The sequence below is a fragment of the Equus przewalskii genome, chromosome 22 (assembly GCF_037783145.1).
Source record: "Equus przewalskii isolate Varuska chromosome 22, EquPr2, whole genome shotgun sequence".
Lineage (NCBI taxonomy): Eukaryota > Metazoa > Chordata > Mammalia > Perissodactyla > Equidae > Equus > Equus przewalskii.
In genome coordinates this window covers 22,548,574-22,575,875 of record NC_091852.1, presented here as the reverse complement: position 1 = coordinate 22,575,875, position 27,302 = coordinate 22,548,574, and the positions used below count along the sequence as shown (strand labels likewise).

Genomic DNA, 27,302 nt, shown 5'->3' with positions numbered 1-27,302 from the left:
CGTAGTTGGTTAACTTTGGAGGCAATCATCTTTGAGGTATGATTTTCTTCCTCTGACAGACAATGAGGCCTAGATGCCTATTCTTTTTATATTTCGTTATTCCCACTTTCTTCATCTCCCACCAGCCCTCCCACCATTTCTGTTTAAAGAAGTTACTGGTATTTTTCTTGACTAGCTAACTCCTGAAAAAACATTTGAGTATGACAAATGCTGGCAAAAAAGATGAGGGAAGAAAGGATGCTTTTTTGTTATGAGGTTTGAATTTATTTTATCATGATAAGTTGACCATTGGGTAACTGTGCTCCCCGGTGAATTGCATGCTTCAGTTATGTCATTGGCTCTGGTGACTCAGAGAGGGTAATCCAATTGTCCAAATAAAGAAGGGTCTGAAAACAAAGAATAAATAGAAGTTGTATTTTGGAAGCATGCTCATTCGTAAAACTGGTAGGTCCCATTCATTTCAGAAGGGCATTAACTGGAATATTGTCTGAGCCTGTGATTAGAACATTCGTTCATTCATTCAGCAGATATTTACCGAGAACCTTCCACGTGCTGGACACTGTCCTAGGTGCTGGAGATGTATTAATAAGCAAAGACAAACATGATCCTTGCTGGTAAATTTAACAACTGCTTTTCAGAAACAAAAGCCCTTATTTTTAATATTTGCCAATTTCTGTTTTATAAATCATCCCACCATAGCCAATTTCAAGCTTTCCATGTTCAACATTGCCTGGCATATAGTAGGAGCTCAAAAAATGGCAGCCATCACCATCATCTTCACATCCTGATCATAATTATCACTAATAGGCTTGCTTTAACCACATACTGAAAAGAAACTCACGATCTACAGGGGAAAATGTCTAAGATGTGTACTTAAGGGTGTGTGTGAATAAGGACGTAGAGAAGCAGAGATGGTTCTGAAAGGATGGAAACAGACTGGATTTGATAAGGGTAAGTTAGGCAACAAAGTGGGACGTTCCTTTTTCATTTTTACTAATTTTCATGAGTATTATTTTTATAATATTTTTTCTGATTTAAAGATTTTATTTTTCCTTTTTCTCCCCAAAGTCCCCCGGTACATAGTTGTATATTTTTAGTTGTGGGTCCCTCTAGTTGTGGCATGTGGGATGCCGCCTCAGCATGGCTTGGTGAGTGGTGCCGTGTCCGCACCCAGGATTCAAACTGTCAAAACCCTGGGCCACCGAAGCAGAGGGCGCAAACTTAACCACTCAGCCACGGGGCCGGCCCCTACTTTTATAATTTTTAATGAAAGAATTCACCTTGCCCAAGTTGACCAAGCTTAGCTCTCACATGATGCTGGTCGAACAGTGACCAAATACATAGTGGATACAAGACAGTTATCATGAGAGAATCAGATACCACAATATATGAATCATTGTGGAGGGAATTATCACTAAATGATTATTTTCCTGGTGAAAAGTGACAAACTATTGACAGAAGATAAAATAGATTCAAGATACTTGATGAGTATTCCAGTTGCTACAGAACAAACCACCACAAAACAATACCTTAAAACAATGACAGTGTTTGTTTTGCTCAAGGATTTGCGATTTGGATGGGGCCTGGTGGGGACATTTTGTCTCTGTTCTACTTGGCATCAGGTCGGGTGACTGGAAGGCTGAAAGATAGAATCATCTGAAGGGGCAGTCACTCCCTAGTCTGGTGGTTGTTAGTGGCTGTTGCCTGGGACCACTATGGGACTGTGGTTGGAACCCCTATGTGTGGCTGCTTGTCTTCCCCACCATATGGTGGCTCAGTTCCAAAGGCAAGCGTCCTGAGAGAGAACCAGGTGGAAGCTTATCAACTTTAATGACCTAACCTTGAAAGTCATACAGCATTACTTTCTCTACATTCTCTTAGTCAAGATAGTCTCAAAGCATTGCCCAGGTCCAAGGAGAAGAAAAATAGACTCTACCTCTCAATGGACACGTAGCAAGTTCTGCAAGACTGTGTGGGACCAGAAATATGAACATGGCCATTGATGGAAAATACAACCTGACACAATAAATCCTCTGCTTTTCGATGTCATCTGTAGAGCAAAGATGGAAAGTTACCCAGATCTTCTCAGCTGCCCAGCTGAATGTGAGGACTGCAACTTTACCTTTACTCCAAAAACCATATTCATGTGTTGTGAAAGCTATAAATTCTCATGTAGGAAACCAGAAGAATTTTAGTATTATATTTCCCATGCCTAGCACAGCCATGGTTCAAATTCATTTCGCTGTGTACTGTGAAATTTATCTTAACCTCAAAGGCAGATTGACACATTACAGGGATGGTGAAAGTTTACCATTGCTTGGTCTGACTCAAGAAGTTGGTGGGTTCATGTTATTTTTGTCTCTAAGCTTATTTCTCAAAGGGAAAAAAAAAGAGCACAGAAAGGAGCTTCATGAAAATGAATGTTTTGCAATGGAATTTCAAATATTGCTCTTAAATGCCGTTGACGTCCTCCTTTTACCTACCAGCCATACTTTATACTAATTTGTGTTGAGCGTAATGTGTTGTTTGGGAGTCAGATGCATTTCTCGTGTTATTTGTTAGAGTTTGAGTCAACTCATTCATTTGTGTCCCCAAGGTCCTTGGTTCCAGGTGGGGCACACACGCATAGAACATACTAGCAGGAGACTGGGCACCAGGTATGTGTGGATAACCCATAGAGTGGCACTTCGAGAATTGTCAGAAAACATCCAATTAATGGGGTTCACTAGATTTGAACCTCCTTTTATCTTAGGATTTGAGTTGTTATCTCCAAACCAGCTGTAAATTAGATCCTCAGGGATTCCAATTTTTAAAAACACTGTTATTGTAAATTTTTAGTTTTTTGAACATACCCAAGTTCGTTGCTTATTTAAGAAGATGTGGTCATCATGTAACAGAAATCTTAAAAACTAAGCTCTTTTGGCAATTGACATGAAGAAAAAAAATTAAAAAAAAGATTTTCACACTGTCTTTTAAAGTGTGAAAAACAGTTTTATTCATGTTTGGATAAATCAGTCATGTTGAATTTTAACAAAGTTTTCCCCCCAAATATTTTCTTGTTTAGACTGAAGAAAACCATGAGACATTTCTTTGAAGATAAGTCAATATTTTGTTTTCCAGAAATTTGTTAAAGACTTGAAACTTTTAGCAGTCCTTTTTCTCCCATAACTACAATGCCAAAATACTAAAATGAGTAAACTGTTTGTATCTTCCCTGAAATTGACAGCATGACTGGAATCAAATATTGGGCGCCCAAACGTTTATGTTCATTGACGTGTACTCGTAAGGAACACGTACTGATATCCCTAGCTCAGATGGTTAATTATAAAAAACCATCAATTAAGACAGTCAGCCTGGTTATTCTTTAGTTCACCTATGGGAGCTTTTATAAAATACCAATTCTTGGGTCCCACTCCCCAAAGATGCTGACCCACAGGCCTACTGTGAGGACAAGGAATCTATGTTCTTCAAAAGTTCCACTATGAATCTGGATATCAGCCCAGCGTGGGAATGACTGAACTACAATATTCGCTATTTCTTAAAACACTTTTTGTGAGGTAAGATGTTTTACCTTAATAGGAGTTTTTATAGCTCAGGACAAAATGATATTATGTTCAAATTTCTGTCCTTGTTGCATTTTACAATAGGAACTCAGGTTTACACTAAACTTTTATATATTGACTCACTTTATAGTAGAACCTACAGCTTTATAAAAGAAATGGGGTAAGGAATTCCAATTCATAAATCTCGTTATTGCTCTCTTTAGCTTTGTGTTGGGCTTAAATATATTTTATATATAAATGCTCTATATAATAATAATGATCATGATCATCATTATCTGGTAGACATTTCCCTTTAGCTTCCCCAGACTCCACTATCTGGAACTCGTGACTAAATGAACAACTACAAACAATTAGTTATGGTTAGAGGTCATGAATGGGGCATGCCTCACAGAAGTGGAAATTGTTGTATAGAGCCGCAAACAAAAAATAAGATTTCCACAGGCAAAGGAGTAGATATAAGATATTCTTGAGTAGAGAGAACAGAATAAACAAAAGCAAAGATGCTTGAAGTTGCCTGGCACATTCAAGAATGGGTGAATAGCTCAGTGTAGCCAGGGTACAATATGTACGGGAGATATCCATGGCTTGAAATATTCTGTCTTCAGTGATGGGGGCAAAGAATTCTATCTTGGTTCTGTTCCCAATTGTCTGGAATGACTTTATGGAGAAATGTGTTAAGATGGATTCTGAGGATACATCTGGCTCTGGGGTTGATTAGGGCTCAGCTGTGAGCAGAGGAAGGGGGCAACAGAGTATGTACTCTTGATCTTAGTGTTTTCCTTTGCACCTTCTCTTAACTTTGTATATATATTCAGTGTCTGTCCTGCTCTTGGTTCTCATTGTCATATCTTGGGTTATATATTGAGATCCTTGAGGGATTCGTGAAATGCTTATCCTTTGACGAAGATGTTTTGCTTTTGGCTGCCATTTCAACCCTGTGGGTGGGCGCTGTAGCAGGACTCTGCTGGAAGCTACTGAAGCGGTGAGAACCAGATGAAATACAACCCAGTGTTCACTTCAGAGTTTCTGAATCAGTGATCGAGTCAAAGGATGACTGATGAACTGTTCATGTGATTTGCTGCATTTATGGATTTCCATTTAAAAGCTGGTGGGGCACAGACATATTTTTCTCCAGAAGAAAAAGAGCTAATGCGGAAATTAGATCCACTTCAATTTTTAACCAAGAAAGCTCACGCTAATTTTCAAAGCACCGGCATTATTATATATGTAACTATGGATTGGACTGGTAATTTTTCAATTTACTAGTTTTCAGAAACAAATCTAAATGCTTTACATGCTTCAAGAAAATTTAAAAATGAATTTTTACCTCCTCAGACTGTAGTTTACAGGAAACCTCTTCTTGTTGTTCCCACTATCTTTTGGTTCTGTCTAGCAATCTCATTTGGACAAAATGTGTAGGCTCTTCGCTAATACCATTTGAAGATTTTATACTTAATGAGCATTTTTTTTTTCAATTCTAAGACTTTCTTTGGGCCACATTTTAACACTAAAATCAGGATGTGTACATCATACTTTCTGTGAACAGTTCCTGTAGCATTTCCTGTCTGTTCCAACTCCCAACTGCCCGCCTCCTCCTCCCACTCCCTCCCCCTGGTACCGAAAAGCTGTTGGTAAATCTGTGCTGCTTCTTGGCCATTTTAGCATTGAGGAAATGTGGAATGTTTATGCATGGAGGATAAATGGCTCTCATTGATTTTGTAAAAATAAAGGAAAGAGAACTCGGTAAATATGGCAGAAGAATTCCTTTGAGGGTTTCCAAACCATGCCTCCCTCTTCTCTTTCTTTTTTCTTTCTTTTTTTTTTTTTTTTTTTTTTTGCTGAGGAAGATTCACCCTGAGCTAACATCTGGGCCAATCTTCCTCCATTATGTATGTCGGTCACCACCGCAGCGTGGCTGATGAGTGGTCTAGGTCCACGCATGGGATCCAAACCTGCAAACCCGGGCCACCAAAGTGGAGAGCATGAACTCAACCCCTACACCGCCAGGCTGGACCCGCTCTCTTCCCTTTCATTTTGAACGTGGCTAGGTGTATGTCTGGCAGCTGGAAGTTTGAGATGACTTTTCTGCGAAGTCTGAAGGATCATGAAAAACCACATCAGGTGCCTTAAAAATCACTTTATCCCCAATACTTTAAAATTATTTTGGTTTATTAAGCTAATAAGGCCAATTAGTTATTGGTGCTAGAAGGAACAATTTTCCTTTTACCTAGAGATTGGTAAAAACGTTAGAATATTAAATCTAGGGGGTATTTTAAAGGTTGTCCCGTCCAGCCAAAGCTTTGACTATGGGTCCTTGACTCTAGGATCTTTCTTCTAGCATTCTGTCTAGAGTTCTGCTAGTAATCCCTCAGCCTGATGATTATGGGAAGTTCTTAGACACTTCCTGCCCCATTACTTTTGACCTTAAAATAGCCTTTAAGCCAACTTAAATTTTCTAGTAGCCATAGACAGGTAAAGTGCTTAATGCTTACCAAAGTATAGGACATATTTAGGGATCAGACAGATGACAGTTCAAGCTTCAGTTCTGCCACCTCTTAGATTTGTGACCGGTCAAGTTACTCAACGTCCCTGAGCCTTCTTCACATATTGAAGTCATTCAAAAAATAATCAGTGTAAATGAGGTTTGCACATCTAGAATGTGTCAGAACTAGCCTGGATGCTGAGCGTACAGTGCTAAACAAAACAGACATAGTTCTTGCTGTCAAAGACCTCAGCTCCTGAGAATACACAAGAATGAGTTTCAGTTACGATACAGAAGACAAGTCCTATGACAGGGATAGCCCAGGCTTGGAAGTGGGGCACACCGTGCAGGCAAACCTTTTAGAGAAATTACGTCAAAGCTGAGAGATGAAGAATGGCTGGGAGTGGCCAAGCAGGTAGGAGTAATTGTGATGGTCTTAACTTTCTTCCCTGTAAAATGAGGACATGCCTACCTTATTGGGTTATAGTGAGAAACAGACAGTGAATGTGACACACCGGGACTGTGCCCGACAGTACATTGGGCCAGAAAACATGACTTGAATAGGTATCATCCTAGGCAATGGGGATTCAAAAATGAGTAAGAGGTCATCCCCTCCTCCTGGGTCATAGAGGCCAGAAGTCTCACTCTAGCTCCCTAGGCTCCCTCTGTTGCTGCGCTTGTTCCTCTGTGTTGTACTTGCCTGTTCACACATGTCAATCTTGAGACCACCAGCTTAGTGAGGCCAGAAATGCTTCTCTCTTGTCCACTGTTGTAACTTCAGTGCTCAGCTGTTCCTAGTGCCTGTGGACCATTGCTGTTCCCCTGCAGGTTGGCGCCCTGCCATGGCCTCCCTCCCTTACCTTTTCAGCTTACACCTGCCCAACTTTCAACTGTCAGTCCCCACATTTATTTGCCTGAAGGTTTTCTGTGGCTGCTGAGGCCCACTCAGCTCACACGTGAAGGAAGGAGGCTGGGAGTGTGGAGGAGTTAAATCCCACCCCAGTTGCTCTCAGTGGTGTGGGATACAGTTGGTAGATAAATATCCCAGCTCCCATCCCTTGGGTGGGATGACTATGAGGCATGTCGTCCTCTGGGGCTCCCAGAGTCCCCAAGAGGATTAGTTCTAGTTACGCAAGGCGATAACTCAATTGATAATTTACCCTCCATTGGCTGTTTTCCCTTCCTTATCTTCTCTATCTGATCTCCTCCTCCTCTCTTACTGCCCTCGCTTACCCAACTCCCGAATAAACCACTTACACTTGAATCCTTGTCTCAAGGTCTGCTCAAACTCAAATGTCTACTGGGCATCCAAATCCTTATTCTATATGTAGGGAATTCTGCTGCCTATGAAGAGCCCATCTCCCATGATAGGAACTGAACATTTCAGATACACTTGCAGGCAGCGATGGGCACATGACCTGTGCTTCACCAATCAGAGGCAGCCACTCCACTCTCTAAATTGGAAGCCAATGTCATGAAGAAGAAAGAAATGCCCAGGATTACTTCTGTTGACAGATGGTAGCAGAGACAACAATGTGAATGGTAGCTTCCAGAATCCACTGTTGGTGACACATGTGGTGCCACCCAAGACTTCAAGCATGGCTTTACCCAAACAGTTCTACTTGGAGATTTTAAGATCTCTAAGTCTGGTTCTTTGGTCTTCTCAGAGATTCTTTGATCTCTCCAATATCTTTCGTGATAAATTCCTTTCCTGCCAACATGTCAGGGTTGGTTTCTGTAGCTTGTAACTAAGAATGCTGTCTGTCTATGTCAGTCAGGACAGAGCCAGGAAAACAGTCCTCTAGGTCTTTCAAGCCAATGGGATTTAATACAGATAATTGGGTAAAAGGATGATAGAAAAGCTGGAAAGCCAAACAAGAAGCAATGAGCACCCCACAAGTTGGTAGCAGCTGGTAGCTGCCATCACCCCTAGGGCTTCAGTGGAGGAAGGGAGCCCATTGTCTAACAGGAGCCAGAACCACAATAAGACCAGGACCCGAAGCTGCACAAGAGGGAGGGGAGAGAGGTAGGAAGAGAGGAAAAGGGGTGGGGACAATATCTGGCCTTCTTCCTTTTTCCCCCACCCTCCAATTTTACGCCATACCTCCCATAAGTAACCAGAAGCTAGAGGGCAAGGGAGCCTGTAGTACAGAGCAGAACAGGGGAAGAGTCAGAAACAGACCTGAAAGCCAGTAGGCAGTTGACATGCATTTGTACTAGGAGCTCAAACACATTTTGGCTGAATGAATGAAGAGAATGATCAAGGAGAGGGTTGGGCCCAGAAACTTGAGTTATACCAACACTTAAAGGCTAAGGGAATAAGAGAATTCCCCTTAAGGAGAAGCAATCCAAGAGATAGGAGGAAACTGAGGCAAGTAGTGCCCGGGATGCCACAGCTCTGAAGCCATGAAATCTGCCAGACTCCTAACTGGATTTCCATCAAATAGACCTCTGAATTATTCATCGAGTCTAGACAGGAGACTCAGAGCGCTTATCCACGAGCTTCGGGTATCATAGCTTCTAATCCAGGCTATTCCCTGGATAACTTGGGTTATTAAGTGAGGATAACAGTGCTTGCCAACTTCCATTGGGCAAGATGAGAAGCAACGAATAATGGAGATTTTTAAATACTTGGCAAAATAGAGAAATGTGTCGCAGCAGGAATCTTAATCGATAAACTAGAGACAAGCACATTCTTTCTTGCAGTTTGAATTTATGGGACTGTCCTATAGGACTTCCATGAGTAAATGGAATGTAATATTTTGTTAGTGGCAGTGCTGCCTTCCTGCATAAGAGAAAACGGTGGTCCATGTTTGGGATGCAAAGAGCATAGATTTAAGATTCAGGCAGACCTCATTTGAATCTCAGCTCTGCTGCTCCTCAGCCTTGTGATTTTCGATTTGGACATATTTTAAACTGAGCTGCAGTTTCTTCATGTTTAAAATTGGTATCATAATAATAATTCCTGGCTTACAATTATAATTTTTATGATTATGTAGGCAAAGCTTCTAGCACAATGCCCAGAACAGAATGGGCACTTCATAAATATTTCTACCCTTCTTCAATCTGCTTTTTACCATAGCTCTAAACGAGGAGGAAAAAGTGAGAAAATCAATGCAGATACTTTCTAGAAAAAGTGGCTAGCATGGATTCACTTTATAGGCACAAGCTTTAAGGAATTAAACCCAAAATTCAGTGTGCCTGCTTATTGTCGAAATTATGAATCCAAGGCTATTTAACCAGAATTTCAGATGTTCTAAAAAAAAAAGATTCATCTGCATTTTGTTTCCTAAAAAATACTTTCCGTGGCTGCCATAAAATGTCCATTCATTTATATTTTATGTGGGATTTTATTCTCAGGTGATGTCTTGGTGTTTCTATGACCCAAGTAAGGAGTCCCTGTGACTTTATCACACTGTTTCTTCCAGACACAGCTGGAAATATGATTGTCTAAGGGTCCGTCCCAAAGGAGCTGGGCCTCTGCTCTGGGTCAGCAGCAACAAGGAGTGTTGCCAAGATACGAAACAAAACACAAGCACCCTAGGTCTCCCTCTGGGTTTCTGGAGCAGCTGTCTCTAGCTCAGCTGTTGAAATTTCAGTTCCTTCATTGAAATTCCAACACATCTGTCCCCCAGACAGGAACATGCTTAATAAAATGACTTCCTCCATGCTGGCTAGTCTTGTGGTTTTATTCAGCTCTTAAAGACAGTGTGGGGGCTGAGTACCACAAAGAAAGAAGCCTCTCCAGGGATGGAGGCAAATCCTAGTGATGGGTTACTGAGGCAGAAAAGTGCCAGCCAGCGTTGACACCTGGCAGGCACCATCAGGGTATTCACAACTTGGTTTGGCCTTGAAACATCCCATGAGCCCAGACAAATTCAGGTCTCATTTTCACTTGATCCTCACGTGGGCAACCTGTTTGCTTTCTCTCTCATTCTTCCAGCTGTTCCTTGGCAAAATCCTTTTCATCTATTTAATTTTAGAGCACAACAGAGAAATGTATCCCTTTACGCAGATGTCAGTCATGTGCCTTTAAATATCACTTTTGTATCATGACTTTCTGTTTTAGAAAATATGGTTTCAAACCAAAATTTGTTCTTTTTTTAAAGGAGTGGTTGTAGTGTCAAGCCAAACTTAACTCACGTCCTAGGTGGTGGAAGTCAAAAAGAAGTTCTCCCCCATAATTTTTTAGGATTAGAGTGTCCCTGCAGGGGACAGGACAAGAATCTTCCCAGGATAAGGGAGACCCAGGTTCTGTGTCTGTAGAATGGAATGCCCTAATAGGGTAGCTCCTCCTTTCCCAGCCTTGTTCCCTAGCAACGCAAACCCCATGGTGCAGAGTGCCACCGACCCCTAACCTTGAGGTGCCTCTTGGATGTCAGTGCTCTGGAATTATTGCAACAGCCTCTGATCCTCCTATATCCCCTTTTAAAGAATAAATAAGCAAATACATAAATAAATATATTTGTTTCTCTCATTCATTCATTATTTCTAGTAACCAAATGGCTGTAGTTAACCATGTCCTGTTCTTTCAGGACTAAACATGGTTAGCCATTCATTTTAATATCTAATTCTGTATTCTAAATAGAATGCTACCTCTATTCACTTCCTATCATAGATAATGATTTCTCTCTTATATCCCTTTTTCCTTCCTTCATCCTTCCAATTTGTTATATTATGATTTTCAGTGTTTGCATTATTCTAACAATGGAATATTCACTGTTGAGTCAAGGAGCCTGTTATTATTATGTTTCCTTTCTTATTCAATTATTTTTCCTAGAGCTGATAATTTGCTCATTTTTTAAAAAATGTTTTCTCTGTACATACTGTTGTCTTCCCAGCCTCTCCCACAGCCATAATCTTCAAAGCACTGTTTTTAGCATATTAAGTATAGTAATGTATTTAATTTTCAAAATAACTCCATGAGGTAGGTACATATGATCTGCATCTTATAGATGGGAAACCGGAAGCATAGAGGTTAATTCACTTGCATCAAATCATAAGTGGCAGAGGCGGGATTTGAGCCCAGGCAGTCTGGCTCCTGCGTCCGTACTCCCAAGCTCCAGCAATACAGCGCTTGATATAACTTTCTACACAAGCAAATCTACCAGAACAAAGTCAGTGGATTTTTTTTATAGGGCTCTCTCTCTTGTTTATCCTTGTCCTCTAGTTTCATCTGAATTGTTTGTTTTCTACACCAGTGCCCACTTGTCATATGAGGACTGACTTTCACTTCTACCCAGGGAATTTCCTTCATCTCCCTCCTGTGTTGATTCCTTGCTTTCTGGATCCCATTGCTTCTTTCTTGGTTTACCCTCATTGCTTTAGGTGGAGCCATCCTTTAGAAGACTTCCTGAGAAAAGGTGCAGGGGAGGCAAATACTTTTTAGATCTTAAATATCAGAAAACCTTTGTGTTCTATCTTGATAGCACTGGGTAATAGCATTCACTGCCATTCTTATTCTTGGCCATTTATATGTGACCTGTTTTTTTCCCTTTCTTCAAACTTTTACTGTCTTCCTGGTGTTCTAAAATTTTACAACGGTGGTGAGTCTTTTCTCATGTATTGTGCTGGATGCTCAGCAGGCCTTTGCAGTCTGGACGCTCAGGTTCTTCAGGTCCAGAAAATGTTCCTTTAATACTTCTCTTGACATTTTTCTATTCTGGACCCTATTGGTAAGATGGTGGGCCTCCTGGATTGACCTCCTAGTTTTCTCTTTTCTCTCCAATTTTTAAAAAATATTGAGATAATTCCTTAACTTTATTTTCCAAATCTTTTACAAACATATATATATAATATAAAAAATATATATTTATATATATAATTTATAATCTCTATATAGATTTACAAATATATATGTAATTTTAGCTATCATTTAAATTGATAAGAACCCTTTCTTATCCTAATAATAACCTCTGCTTATTTTTTCTTAATAGCATCCCCACCTTGTTTTAAGGATAGTTTCTCTTATCTCTCTGAACTCATCAAATGTAGCTTCATTGAAGTTTCCTTCTTTTTAGTGTGTTGCCTCTGTTTCTTTTGAGTTTCCTTTCTTGTTTTGATGTCTCTTTTATGTTAGAGTCTTTCTTCAAATGTCAAGTAATCCTTGGCTTTCTCTTCATATTTGAAAAGTTCGGTTAAATAAAACACTGCTTGGAAGCTCTGTGTGCTTGGACGTGGCCTTGTCAACTGTAAAGTGCGCTGGAGAATAACTGGGTGGAGAGCTGGCTTTTTCACTGGGAGACTCCTAAATGCCAGGACCTACCGATTTTTCTCTAGGCACACCAGGTATTTATTTCTGTAAAATTTTATTAAAGTTTTGATAAGATTCAGATAATTTATAGTATGACAGCATAAACAACCTAAAATTCAGTGTCAGAGACATGAATTCCTAAAACTCTTTCTGCTATGTCTATAAATTGGACACTACCCCCTTGCCATATTGCTTACATTGCCTTCTCTCTCCTCTTTCTTTCCCCTCTACTAAATTCTTATTCATTTTCATGTAGAGCTGTTTGTTTCACACTGACCCATGTCTTCAGAGCCCTTTCTACCCCTAACCAGCTTTACAAATATTTTCCTAAACAAAGACAGTTCTATTGAAAAGAAGAATTGTTGTTCAGTTTGTGCCACATCCTCCAACATCAATTGTTGAGTTAAAAACTCTGTTATATAATAGCTATTGAAAAACTTGACTTGTGGACTGGTGCCAATTTACGTGTAATCCTTATTTCCTTATAATGTGTAATTATTGCCCACAGATACATTTCCACTCATTAAGATAATTACATTTATCTTAAAGTACATCCATCTCTTTGTTTCAGTGACTCTGCTAAAACCACATGTTTATTTATCATCTTGATGAGTGCACTTGTGATTTTCTACACACTGGAGCAGTCATACTGGAAAGTCCTGTCTTCTGACTTTCAATTTAACTCTCTAGAGCTCTTGGCAAACTTATTATGAAAGGCTCCTCCCCAAGACCTTAAGTGGTAGGGAAAGGGTAGTTGTAGATGTAGCTAGATCTTTAAACATGATTTCCTTCATGTGGAATCAAATATTTGATTTTCTGGTCTTATCTTACTAGATCTTCTAGCAGCACTTGATTGCTCTCTGCTTCTTGAAGATTCCCTGGATAGGTACCACATTCTGCTGATTTTGTTTCCATCTTCTGTCATGTTGGCCACTCTTTTCTAATCTCCTTTGTTAGGTTCATCTCCTCAACTTGACCTCTGATCCAACAGTGCTTCAAGATCCTGTACTCACCACTTCTTTTCTCTTCTCTGTCTACCAGCTCTCTTTAGGTGATTTCATCCAGTCCATATTTTCACCCTGATGATTCTCAGACCTCTATCTTTAACTGGACTCCTGACTCAAGCTGCCTTCTTAACATCTTTACACAGATGTTCGATAGACACATAGACAACTAATGCTTAGCATGACCAACACAGAACTCTTGAGCGACTGCTTTCTGCATACACCCTAACTACCCCTTCCATACCTCTTTCTTCCCATTTTGGAAAACGGCATCAACATCCAGCCACTTGCTCAAGCCCCAAAGCTGACAATTAAGCTTGATTCTTCTCTTTCACTTAACCACAAAAGCTATTTATCTACAAACACTATTGATTCTACTCCAACAAATACCTTAAATCTGTCCAATTCTCTGCATATCCGTGACTCTTACCTTAGACAAAGAGATCATAACACTTCCTCTGGGCTACTGCAATACCTGGTGTCCCTGCTTCCAGTCTTGCACATAGCAACCATAGGAAAGTTTTAGAAGCATAAATTCAGGTCATGCCATGGTTTAAAATCCTCCAGAATTCTCTATAACTTACAGAACCATACATGCTCTCTTCTTGCCTACCAAAGCTGTTTGGTTGCTCACAACACCAAGCTCATTCCCTCCCTAGAGTCTTTGAACTGGCTCTTCGTCTGCGTAGAACAAGCTTCTCCCTCATTCACACAGGGCACATTCTTTCTCATATTCTCATGTTATCTAAAATGACACCTCCTCAGAGAATCCTTCCCTGGGTACCCACTTAGAGTATCTATTCCATTACTTACTTTCCCACTAGACTATTTTAATTCTATGGGTAGCACTTGTTTACTTTTTTGTTTATTGTCTGTCTAGCCCACACCGTAATGCAAACTCCTTGAGAGCATTGACCTTATCAATGTCATTCAATGTAGTATCATCAGTGTCTTGCACTAAGAAAGCACACAATGCCTATTTTTAATGAATGATTAATAGGTGGATGAAAGGCATGTCAGAAGCCATGTAGTCCAACTTCTTCATATTTAGAGGTGAGAAAATGAGAGAAAAAAGCAACTTGCCAAAGACGACGCATGTAGTGGGCTTTTGGCCCATTGTTTTAAATGTGTTCATTGTTGTAATGACCTCAACCACATCCCATAGAAACTATTTTTAATTATACCATTGGTTACACTTGTTTGATCACTTTTTATTATCTCACCCTGGGGTCTTATCGGCATTGTCGCACCTGAGGGTGCTATGGACAGACACTCAAAAAGTTCTACTGTGTCAGTTGCCAGTCACCAATCTTTATCCTGGGGCAATTAGAAGCTTTGTTTATAAACTTTGAGAACTGACTTTTTGGCTGTTCTTTCCTATTGACCCACTACAAACCCACCTTTTTATCAAATCACATACTTGATAGTGTTCATGCATAGCATAGAATTAGAAATCTATTTTGTCACCATTTTGGTGGCCCAGTTTACAGGGTAATTATGGTTAGGTGGAAAGGGCTTTGCCTTGGGAAACTGGCTCTTCCTCCATTTCGGGGACTCAGAAGCTGTCTGATCTTCTTTTTTTCTTTTTTTTTTTTTTCCTGCTTTATCTCCCCAGACCCCTCCTGTACATAGTTGTATATCTTAGTTGCAGGTCCTTCCAGTCATGGCATGTGGGATGCCGCCTCAACGTGGCCTGACGAGTGGTGCCATGCCTGCGCCCAGGATCTGAACCAGCGAAACCCTGGGCCGCTGCAGTGGAGTGCACGAACTTAACCACTCAGCCACAGAGCTGGCCCTAGAAGCTGTCTGATCTTAAGCAAGCCCTTAACACTCTAAGCTTCAATTTTCTTGCCTGCCCAGTTTTGCTGGGAACAGGAAAAAAACCTAAAACAACCAACTCACTCTCTCTCTCCTTCTCTATTTCAAATAATATGAAAATTCACTTCACAGGGATTAAATGAACTCAGAAATCATCCAGTTAGATGGATTAAATGAAGGCATGAATATGAAGACATTTTGCTGAGTGTAAAAATGCATTACAGATATAAGGGACTAAATGTAAACGATTGCTCACCTTACTCAGGTCCTAATGTTCTACATATACAGCCATCAGTAATTGTTGTGATTGGTTCATTTATTTATTTTTGGTGAGGAAGATTGGCCCTGAGATAACATCTGTTGCCAATCTTCCTCTCCTTTTTTTTTCCTCCCCAAAACCCCAGCACATAGTTGTGTCTTCTAGTTGTAGGTCATTCTAGTTCCTCTATGTGGGACACTGCCACACATGGCTTGGTGAACAGTGCATGGGTCCAAGCCCAGGATCCGAACCGGTGAACGCCAAGCAGTCGAAGTGGAGTACGCAAACTTAACTGCTTGGCCACGGGGCCAGACCCTGTTGTTATGTTCTTTAAAGTCCCTGTTATATGCCAAACTCTCAGAACAACTGTCTTCTTATCCAGTATACTTCTGAGTAATGACTTTAATTATTCTTTTTAATAAAACTGTTACGTTCACTGTAATCAATCCAAGTGGTATTGGTTACCAAAGTAAAAACTGAAAGTTCCCTTTCACCTCAAACCCCACAAATGTAATCCCCAGACATAAGCAGTTAGCATTAACTTTCTATTTTTAGTTACTACTACTACTAATAGTTAACATAATAATAGTTTAGTACTTGGCTGTGGGTCTGATGATGTTTTAAACGCTTTATGTATTAACACATTTTGCTGCTCACAATAACCCTCTGGCTCAAGTATTACTGCTATCCTTGTTTTATATATGAGCAAACTGAGGCACAGAGATGGAAAGCTACTTGCCCAGTGTCACACAGCTAGACATAGGCATTTGAGCTCAGGTAGTCTGGCTCCAAAGTTCATGCTGTTAGTCTATAAACTACATATCTCAGACACCTTTCTATGTGAGTATACAGAGCTCTCCTGCATAGCTTTAGTACCTAGGGAACATTTTATTCTATGATGTATATTTATCAGCTCCCATTGATGAGAATTTTAATCGCTTCCAGATTTTTCGTTTTTAAACATAAACTGTAAAAAATTAAAAATTAAGCTGCCATCGACAACCTAGTGCTTTTGTGTGAGTCTGTCTAAGGCATAAATTTCTAGAAGTGGAGAGCTGAAACAAAGGATGTGTACACTAAACTTCTTGAGTGATACCACCGAATTGCCTCCCATAATGAATAGTCATTTTCATCTGGAGTCTATAAACCACCAGAATCACCGAGAAAATTATTTTTATGTGCCTCTGTCTTTTTCTCTGTTTTTAAAATCTGATTGCTCTGTTGTTTGACGAGGAATTCGACCACATGGTAAGCACAACGTTTTGGGAAAGCTCCTCATATTCCTGTGATGTCTCTGCCCCTGGGCATGGGGTGAGCAGGCATCTGGTGATCTCTCTGCTTGTGCTGCCTGGTACCCGGAGGCTCCGGGAGAATTGCTGTGAGGCTGTTCACCTTGGCTCAGCCTGAGAGCTACTCTGACAGATTTATTGGCTCGTCAACATTTATCTGAGCAGAACCTCTAAACCAATATACGCTTTCACTCATTTGCACTCCAGGGAGAAAGAGAGAGATGAGAACTGTGAGGTGTGAAACTCCACAGAGATGTAGCTCCGCCTTTCACCCCATCCTTGCAAACTTCTTAAGAAATGGAATTCATTATTGCGTTCCAATTTCAGTCTCTCTTTTTCTTTTTTAAAACATTGGTTGCCAATCTTCTTTTCTTCTTCTTCTCCCCAAAGCCCCCCAGTACCTAGTTGTGTATTTTAGTTGTGGGTCCTTCTAGGTGTTGCATGTGGGACACCGCCTCAGCATGGCCTGATGAGCAGTGCCATGTCTGCGCCCAGGATCCAAACCAGCGAAACCCTGGGCAGCTGAAGTGGAGGGCGCGAACTTAACCACTTGGCCACGGGCCAGCCTCAGGTCTCTCTTTTTTTAACCAGGGTTTTTCTCAGTCCATTGGTATGTGAAGAATACATTGATGAAAGGAAATTAACAAGATCACTCAATCAACTACTACTTCACTTATTTATTGTTTGTTTTGTAAGGGAAAATATGAATAAGATACGGAAACTGCCTCCAAGAAACTTGCAATCTTCTTCAGCTTTGTAGGAATGGAGGATGGAGAAAATGTCTTGAATTTAAATGGGAGAGAATTTAGAGCAGTAAGGAAGAACACATAAGGAAAATCAGTACTCATATTCTCCCTATTTTCTTCATGAGAAAATAAAGCTTAGAGAGGTAAACGACTTAGCATAGGCTACTCAGAAAGTGGCGATGTCACAGTTCAAACTCTGGTTCCAGTTTCAAAGGTCGTGTATTCTCTATTGTACCTGTTGGTGGTGTCGAAACCTGACTGATGCAGGTTTCTCGTCCCATCTACTTAGCCTATTGACACCCTTCTACGTACAGGCACATAGAAATGCTGGATAAAATATAACAAAACTATTTTATATACATAACCGAGGAAGAAAGTGAGAGAGAGGGAGGGAGAGAGAGAGAGAGAAAAAGTTCCTATTTGTCAAAACTAAAGAAGAACCTCATAACCAATGTGGTAAGTTCATGAGCTGATGTCAGAACAGAACAGAGGACAGCAGACATGGCTATAGGGCCTAACAGCTGGGAGCTGGGATTTTTAACACGTCTGGGAATAAAAGAATTGCTCTTGGGCCTGTGAAAGGTGAAAGGTTGGAACTGAAATTCATGCATAAAGCTGGGACTGAGGAAGAGCTGCTCCCACCACGTAAGGGAACTATAAAACATCGTTCACATCCTACGAAAGCAACTGGCAATATTCTTACCGATTAGATATCTGGATGGGACAAGCTCCCCCACAATAAATGGGAATGTAAAAATCTGTGTTAAGCATAGGTATAGAATCCAAATTTTACACTATTTCCATAGAACAGGAATCCTAAATGGCGATATTAATGTAGATACTGTAAATATTTCAGACCTGTGAAACTCTTGGCATTTCCGGAAGAATCAAAAGTAAGACCTCTCCGAAAGGTGACACCCACATCTTAAAGTGTGCAGGATTCCACAGGGAAAACATATCCTAGCTGAAAATATGCTCACAATTAAAAGTACAAATTAAACAAGGAAGTGGTCCACAATCTGGGAGAGTCAGCAGATACTGTAGGAGGAGTAGCACGACAAGACCCCGAGAGAATAAAATAGTCTAAAGCTGTCTGTAAATTAAGTATATTTACAGTCATGAAAGAGAGAAAGGGAGAAATAAAAACTTTTATGAAAGAACAGGGCACTAAAGAAGAACAGGCACATATGAAAAACAACCTAATAGAACAATTCACAGCGAAAAGCCAGAAACAAAATTAAACACCACAGCCAATTTTAAGAGCAGATTGGCAGTTAAAGAGAGAATTGATGACATGAAAGATACATCTGAGGAAATTACCTGGAGCACTGGAGAGAGAGAGAGAGAGAGAGGTGTGAAAGCCAAGGAGGTGAGGAAAGTTTCAATTTAGGTCTAATGGGAATTTCAAAAGGAGGAAATTGGGAAGGGGCAATATTTTAAGTGAAAATGGCTATGAATTTTCCAGAATGAATAAAAGCCATGAAACTTCAGAAGACAAATCTGGCTGATCATCAGAATCACCTGAGCAGCATATTAAAATACAACATGATGGTTTTACCCCAGATGTTCTGGATGGTGTTCAGGGATATGCATTTAAAGAAAGCTTCTGGTTCATCAGGTACGTTTAAAACTCTTATTCCTTAGCACCAAATACATTAGCAGACACATATGTTCAAATACTCACACATACTGATCTCAAGTGTGTGTTAGTGAAATTATCCCCTCCACACACCTCCCTAAAAAATGGAGAGGTTGGTTCCATAACCAAGGATAATTTTTTTTTTCATGAGGAAGATTTGCCCTGAGCTAAGATCTGCTGCCAATCTTCCTCTTTTTGTATGTGGGCTGCCACCACAGCATGGCCACTGACAGACAAGTGGTGTAGGTCCATGCCCGGGAACCGAACCCAGGCTGTCGAAGTGGAGTGTGCCAAACTTAACCACTAGGCCACTGGAGCTGGCCAGAGGATAATTTCTAAAGTTTTTTCTTTTTCCAGTCTCTAGGGAGTCCATGCTAAATGGTGCCAGAAGATGATCCCAAGAGAAGGTGGCAAAGGAGTTAGTACGAACACCTGTAACCTCACAGTACCATTTCCATTTGTCTTCTCCAACATCTGTGATTAACATCAGATGACACATCATCCTGCCTTCTACTCCAGAATCCTGGTGGGTTTGATGAGAAGAATGCATGGCCAACGGTTGAGAGTATTTGGCAAGGCAGGATTCCTGTCTTACTTCATATTTCATACTAAATACAAAAAGACACCATAACTCACCAGTACCAGAAATTCAGTCTACTTGGTTTATATGGACATCTGTTCTCAGATTACTGGTGGTTTATCTAACTGCTATAATAAAGGTTAATTCTACATTAAGGTGGTACTGAGTATAATTAGAATTTTTATAATAGCCATACTTTTTGAACTAGTAGCACCACTTCTAGCAATTTACCTATATACCTCAAATACAAAAAACCTTTATACTCAAAGATGTTCATTCCTGCGTTTCATACATATGGGTAAAAACTTGGAAGTCTCCAGAAGGGACGGAGGGCAGTGAGATTTTGGCACATTGTTCCAGACACATGTAGTAATGTCTCTGACTTTTTGGCTTGAACTCCTTACACATATACTTTGCTTTTCCTCTTTCGATAGAGAATGCTTAGATAAATAACGGCATATCCACGTGACAGAATCATGCCAGTATAAAAATTGTTTTGAACAGGCAGTTCAAAAAAGAATAAAAATGTACCATAAACACAAATATTTAACCTCATAAGTAATAAAGGGATAATAAAATTCCATTTTCTACAAATTTTAACCAATATTTTTAAAAATTGATAATGCCTCGTGTTGGTGAAATTGTGGAGAAATGGGCACCACTTTGCTGTTGGCAGTATATGCTGGTACATAAATTCTGGATAGAAATTTGGTGATACGTAGCCAAAGTCTTAAAAATTCACGTAGATTTTGTTGTTGGTCATCAATTTCATGTAAAGAATATATACTTTTAAAAACGTAAAGAATGCTACACTTGTTCAATTTATGAAAATTTGGGAATTTAAGTGTCCCAAAATAGGAATTATTTAAATAAATTTTGGTGCTATACTAATGGAATACAGTTAGGAAAGATATTCGTAATACATAGGTAATCATTTAAAAATTGCAAAATGGAAGATAAAACAATTTTGTTAAATTAAACATAAGAACACATAAGATGTCAAGAGAAAGGTGCAGTAAGAATTGATGATAATTATCTCTGGATGTGGGGACTTCTGGTGGTTTTCCTTTTCTTTTCTACATAGTATTTCCTATAAGTTTTGCAATAAATTTGAATTTTTTATGTAAAAATAGAGAATTATGGTCATAATTTTTAAGCAATATGAGATAATGGCAATTATGACAAAAAATGAAGTTTGCCTTATAATTACAACTATGTAGAAACGTGTAAATTAAAAGGAAGGAAGGAAGAAAGAAAGGAAAGCGAGAGGGAGGGAGGAAAAATCCCTCTTAATGACGGTTTTCTTTGGCCGGCAGAATGTGGAACAAATGTATTCTACTTTTATGAATTTCACACATTCTAATATATTACCAATTTTATACTTAGAAGAACTAGAAGGAAATTTAATAAAGTAATGAGCATCATATTTTCCATCGTATTTTATTTTATATGCCTCTCTGAGGTATCAAGTATCCATACTGAATTTTAACACCAGGTTTCTGGGCTCCAACCAGGCCACTGTATTAGATAAGTTTACATAAAATATTACTACTGAATTGATTATTTCAATCAGTGAAAACATAGGGGGCTTGGAGACTTTTCTAGAATCCCCTCATGAGTCTTGCAGGGAGCTTGGTGGGATTAGAACTTGCTTGTCGCCACTCAGCATTCCATCTCGGTGTCCAGAGGGGATGGACAGCAATAAGACCTGGGCGCCACTGCTCCATGCATTTGCTTTTCAGCTTGAGCTCCTCACACGTATGCTTTGCCTTTCTGCTCTCAAGAGGAGGGCTCCTTGCCTGCACGAGTCTGGATGTCAGCAGGTGGCCTGCTGGCCCCAAAAGCTTTCTGCATGAATTACCATGTATGGTTTCTGCACACTGAAACTTGGCGCATACACACCTCCCTGCCCCCGACCCAACACATGAACTCTGTATTCCATTAGAAGCCGTCCAGATTCTTGGCCTGGATATTGGGCCAAAGCCAGGCCTTCTTTAAAGAATCACCTAGTTTCCATCTGCTAACATATCATATTCCCCTTCCAGATAAAGCATACTCTCTAGTCTCTTTCTAGCTTCTAGGCTCCCCTTATCCAGTCCCATCACCACATAGCCATCTGGATGAACAGATCTTGTCTCTGCAGGACCCTAGAACCTTCTGTGGCTTCCCGTCACATTCAGGATAACGTACATTTTCCTTAGGTGGCAGGCAAGGTCCTTCATGATGTGCCCCAACTCAGCCCTGTCACCACACAGTGACAATGTTCCCACTTCCTCTGTTGCTCTAATACATGGTCTCTGGACTTGACCTGCTTTCTCCCTTGTCTTGGCTTTTCCACATGCTGTTCCCTTGCCTTCTGCACTTTGTCCCCCCATCAATGCCTCTTCAGTCTTCAGAAGTCAATGAGTGTCATCTCCACTGGGAAGCCATTCCTGACTCTGCCTCCCTTGCTCTCACCTCCCCCCGCCTCACCCCTCACCCCAGCACCATCCAGTCCCAGGTGCTCTTGCACACAATGCCACAAACATCTGGGAGTATTTACCGGCTCAGCTCTCTCCTTCACTGGATCATGAGGTCCTTGAAAGCAAGAACTGGGCTTTTCTATGCTTTTATTCCTGGACCTAGCCTACTTTCAGTTTCTGGTGAATAGCAAGCCCTCAAAACTGTATCCAGCTCTCCTACTCCTGGTATAATCCCAACATATGCAAGACATGTACAAAGATGTTCACAGCAGCATTGTTTGCATTAGTCCCAAACTGGAAATAACCCAACTGTCTCTTAACCAAAGAATGGATAAGTAAATCATGGCATTTCCAATAAATAAATCCTATGCAACAATGAGAATGAATGAATGAAAGTTGTGAATTAATCTCACAAACATAATGTTGAGTGAAAGAAGCCAGACAGAAAAGAGTAAACGATATATCATTTCATTTCTATAAGCTCAAAAGCAGGCAAAAGTCATCTGTGGTGTTAGAAATCACGAGAGTGGTTCCCTTTGAAGGTACAGGGTCACTGATAGGGAGGGGAACCTGGGACCCCAGGAGTGTTCTGTTTCTTCACCTGGGTGCTGACTGTACGTGGACAGTTTCACACTGTGAAAATTCATCCAGCTATATATATATAAATATATATATTTATGATTTGTACACATATCTGTATCTTATACTTTAATACAATTTTTAATTTAGAAAAGTTCCCTTTGTGAAACATGTCTCTGTGGCGTTTAGGACAGTGACAGAATGGGGAGTGTAGGTTCGGCTCAAGTGAATTGCCAGCTTGAGCGATGCTCTTTTTCCTGCACAGAACATGTCGCGGAAAGGAAAATTTTAAAAAACTCTCCCTATATAGTTTAGCATTTGCTTTCAGAAATGTGATGCTCAGTGGGGTCAGCAGGTGCTATGTGGATAGTTTGGCTTCCCAACTTGAATTTTGGCAAGCTCAAATAATTTTGGAATGAGTCAGGGTATAAATAAACAACTTTAATGGGAATTTTTCTCTTTGCTTGGTATCTTCATCCTTCTGCTTTTAAGGCTCCTGTCACCAATGAGCATAAGCCTATTGGCCTGTACACATCTATCAACCCTTCTGTATCCTTTATTGATTCACCTTTCATTGCTGCAGTTTAAAATGGTTTTCTTCCTCTTGGTACAAGAATTGTGCTTATTATCTAAATTAACATCTTTGAGTTGGTGGGGTTTTTTCTCCTCCAAATTTTAAGGAGTCTAGAAATACCAGATTACAGGACATTTTTCCAAAGATGGTTTCTTCTCTTTAAACAAACAGATATATGTGGAAAGGGAGCCTGGCAACCCTGGTCTCTGAAATCACTGCAGCCGTGCTGGCTGCCTCGTCCTGCAGCCTGCACGCTGGAGCCAGGCCAGCCTTCGCTGCAGGAACTCGCTGAGTTTCTCTCTCAGGTTCTGTAATAAAGGCCTTTCAGCGTCTACGCAGATGGCAGTTCTGCTGCCACCTTCTAATTTCACATTTCCTGCATTTTTCTTCCTAAGCATGCCACTGCCCAAAATAGAAGCAGGGTTTTTGGGAGTCTGTGTGTAGGAATTTAGTGGGGAACGGAAGGGTTTCTGTAGCTCTCTGTGACTACCACACCCTGAGTAGTTTTCCTCTTGGCTATCGGGTAGATGAAGGATTCAGAGGAGTGCTCAGAGTGTCTCTCGGGGCACAGCGTGGATTTTCTTTCCGGCGAGGGTTGGGGAGAGCCCATCGTGCGGTAAGGCGTCAGCGCTGACTCTATGCAACAAGGACACAAGAAGACGGGAAGCTTTGCCAGCCTTGCCATTCACCAGCCCCTTTCACCAATCTTGTGCTCTCCGGAGGTTTCTTCCTGATGGGGTATCCCCTTCCTTTCTGCCCGTTTTTGTATAGGGTTGCCAAGGGATCAACTCCCCTGCTCCTCTCTGCCTAGTGAAATTATCTCCATCCTTCAAACTCTAGCTCAATCTCACCTTTTCTGGGAAGCCTGCCTGGATGACTCCAGCTGGAAGCAATTTCCCCCTTGTCTGAATTTTTAGAACCCCTGGTGACCACACATTCTGAGGGTGCCCACATATAAACATAATTTACAGCAATAATAATATTAACTTAGTACTATTACTGTTCTACTATTCTTGGCACTTTATGTGTATAGTCAGAATCCCTACAATGACTCCATAGGGTAGGTTGTATCATTATTCTCCCTTTATAGATGGGGATTCTGAGGGCCATGGTGATATCATAGCTCCCTCATCAGATGAGAAGCTCTGTTTACCGTTTCTCTGACTTATTGATGTGTCTCTTTCGCAGCACAAGGCTCCGGGACTTGCGATTGGTAATTGTCCAACTCATACTTGTCCATTTAATTATGTGGTTAATAGGATTTGGGACCATGAAAATAGATTTTGAAAATCATTTCCATCTGTCTTATGTGCTACCTTTCCATTTCTGTCAACATGGGCGACTGTGCAATGGAGCAGGTGGGATTGATAAAAATCACAACAGTAAGAACAAGTCCTTATTTGGTAGGTACTACGTTCCAGGCACTGTGAGAAGTGATGCACTTTCACTCTCTCTGTTAATCTCAGCTTTCTTCCCCAAAAAGGATCAGAGAGAGGTTGCAAAGTGCTTGGAAAGGATCAGATAAGTAGATGAAGGTGTTATAGCAAAGGGAAACAAATGGAGGAAGTCAAACACGATCCTAGGTTCAGTTATTCCCAAGAAAGTGGGCCCTAAGAACCCTCCTGTGGAGATGAGCCACAAATTTGGCTCTAGGCTTCCTAGTGTTTATGACTAAGAAGACACGCAATCGATTACAACACTCACATTGCCTGTAAAATAAAGACAAACCAGCTATTCAGATGAAGAACACACAAATGTCGCATCAAACCATTTCTTGTCACCATTCTCAGCACAGGCCAATCTCATCTTGCTGAAGGACAGTATGAAGTTTGATTTGGTTTAACTTTATCTAAGAGATGGATGGACTGTACACATTTCAGGAGATCCTCTCTGAATGTTATTTCTTACAACTGTGCTCCATACTATCTGCTCCAGACAATCACCTTTCCACCTTCAACTAAAAGCTGAATAAGTGTTTTGGTATAGCTCCTGTTGGCATCCTCTAGAACACCCAGTCCTATGGGCAACATGGAGCTTTAAGAGTTAAGTTTTCGGTGGGGAAAATAAAATTCAAACTCCTTTATATGATTTATGATGTTTTCACAACCCAACCCCAACCTGCCTTTCCAGACCAAACTACGTAGAGTTCCATGAATATAGTCAGTGCTCTCACTCATTGAGACCTCCTAAATGCTTCCTCGAACATCCTCTTCTCGCTCCCTTCTCTGGCTTCTCTGCTACTGAGTCTTGAAGGGTATCACCTGTTCTGATAACCTCCCCAGATTCCACCCAACAGTGAATCTTACCCTATACAAGTTTCCCATAGCACCTTTGCTTTTATCGCATTTTATTATCCCCTTTTGTTAGCTTCTCTGATTTCTCTGCCAAACTGTGAACTCCTCCAGGGCAGAACGTGTCTTATTTATCTTTGTATCCCAGCACTGGGGACATAGTCTGACCTGGATTTATTTCACCAAATATTTATTGAGTGCTTCCTGTACTGACAAAGCAAGCTGGGACAATTCCCCGTCCTATGATGCAAGGAAAAAAACCTGAGTTACTCCACAGGTGACCCAAATACATTTCCACTGTTCTCTGAAGCCATCCAATACTGTATAGATGGATTACCCAATATGGTTTGATATAGAAAAGGATGACCCAGTAAATAGTTAGGCTGAACCACAAACCGATTCTACTGAACTCTTTTTTTCCCAGCTAAGTACATCCTGGATTTGAAAAGGAGGAATTGACCATGAGAAAGAGGGAGGACGTCTAATTCTCCAAGACAATGGGGAAAGAGCCAAGAATGGGAGCAGCAGTAGGTATATTTGTTGGTGGGAGCACCAGAGGTTGATGTAGTTCAAGCCGGATGGCTTCAGTTTTTGGTTCAAAGTAGGCAACAAAGTCATCTGCTGATAGTGAGGACATAGGGACTGTGAAAAGGGCTGGAGGAAAATGGTAGTTGGGGTCATCAGAAATAGGAGAATATTACTGAGGGCAGAGGAGAGCACTGGGTTCAAGATGCCTCCAGTTCACATGGTTGTGATTTCTCCACCTGTAAGCAGAGTCCAAGGACAGGAGCAGAGAACAGTAGTAAATGTCCCATAAATGTTTCCTATGTACCAGAAACTGATCTTAGTATCTTTACCTATTGTGGCAGGCGAAATAATGACCTCCTAATAATGTCCACATCCTAATCTCTGGAAATTGTGAATTTGCTACATTATATGGCAAAAGAGAATTAAGGGTGCTGATCAGCTAACTTTAAAATACAGAGTTATCTTGGATTATCTGAGTGGGCCCAATATAACAGTAAGAGTCCTTATATGTGGAAGAGGGAAGCACAAGAAAAGATCAGAGTGACGTGATGTGAAAAGGACTCAACCTTTTGCTACTGATGGCTTTGAAGATGGAGGAAGGGGCCATGAGCCAAGGAGTGTGGGTGGCCTCTGAAAGCTGTAAATGGCAAGGAAATTGATTCTACTGCAGAGCCCCCAGAAAGGAATGCAGACCTGTGAACCCCTTGATTTTAGCCCACTTAGATGGTGCCAGACTTCTGACCTACAGAAATATAGGATAATAAATTTGTATTATTTAATTTTACAAAATTGTGATAACTTGTTACACTAGCAATATAAAACGAAAACACGTTTTCTTTTAGTCTCACAATGCTATTTTACGAGTCGGGCTATTTTGGGAGTTGATCCTGGTTGTTGACCTGGATGTCACAAGGGAGGTGGGGACAAATCTCGAGGAAGGAATGTTATCATCTTGTAAAGCATCTGCCTCAAGGGGAGCCTATGTAATATTGTTTACTCAAGAAATAGTGGACCTCTTCTGAAGGCCCAGAGGATTTATGGGATTCTGAGGACTCAGGGTTCTCAAATTCCTCCAGCTAGATGTCTCCATCCCATGTCCCAGGGTCCCATTCTTTCCCTATCAAGGCTCTTACTGTAGCACATGAGATTTGGTAGTGCTGCATAGTAAGCCTTCTCTGCAATTTGACTTGCACAATCAGATCCTGAGCCTGATTTTCAGCCCAATCTGCCTTTTT

General features: G+C 40.7%; 1 long non-coding RNA gene across 1 annotated transcript in view; it reads right to left on the bottom strand.

The window, feature by feature from the left end:
• Positions 1–241: 241 nt before the first annotated feature.
• Positions 242–27,302, bottom strand: part of LOC139078525 (uncharacterized) — a 46,071-nt gene continuing 19,010 nt past the window's right edge. Inside the window, exon 2 of the long non-coding RNA XR_011531521.1 lies at positions 242–386. This is a non-coding gene — a long non-coding RNA (uncharacterized lncRNA). The remainder of the gene's footprint in view (positions 387–27,302) is intronic.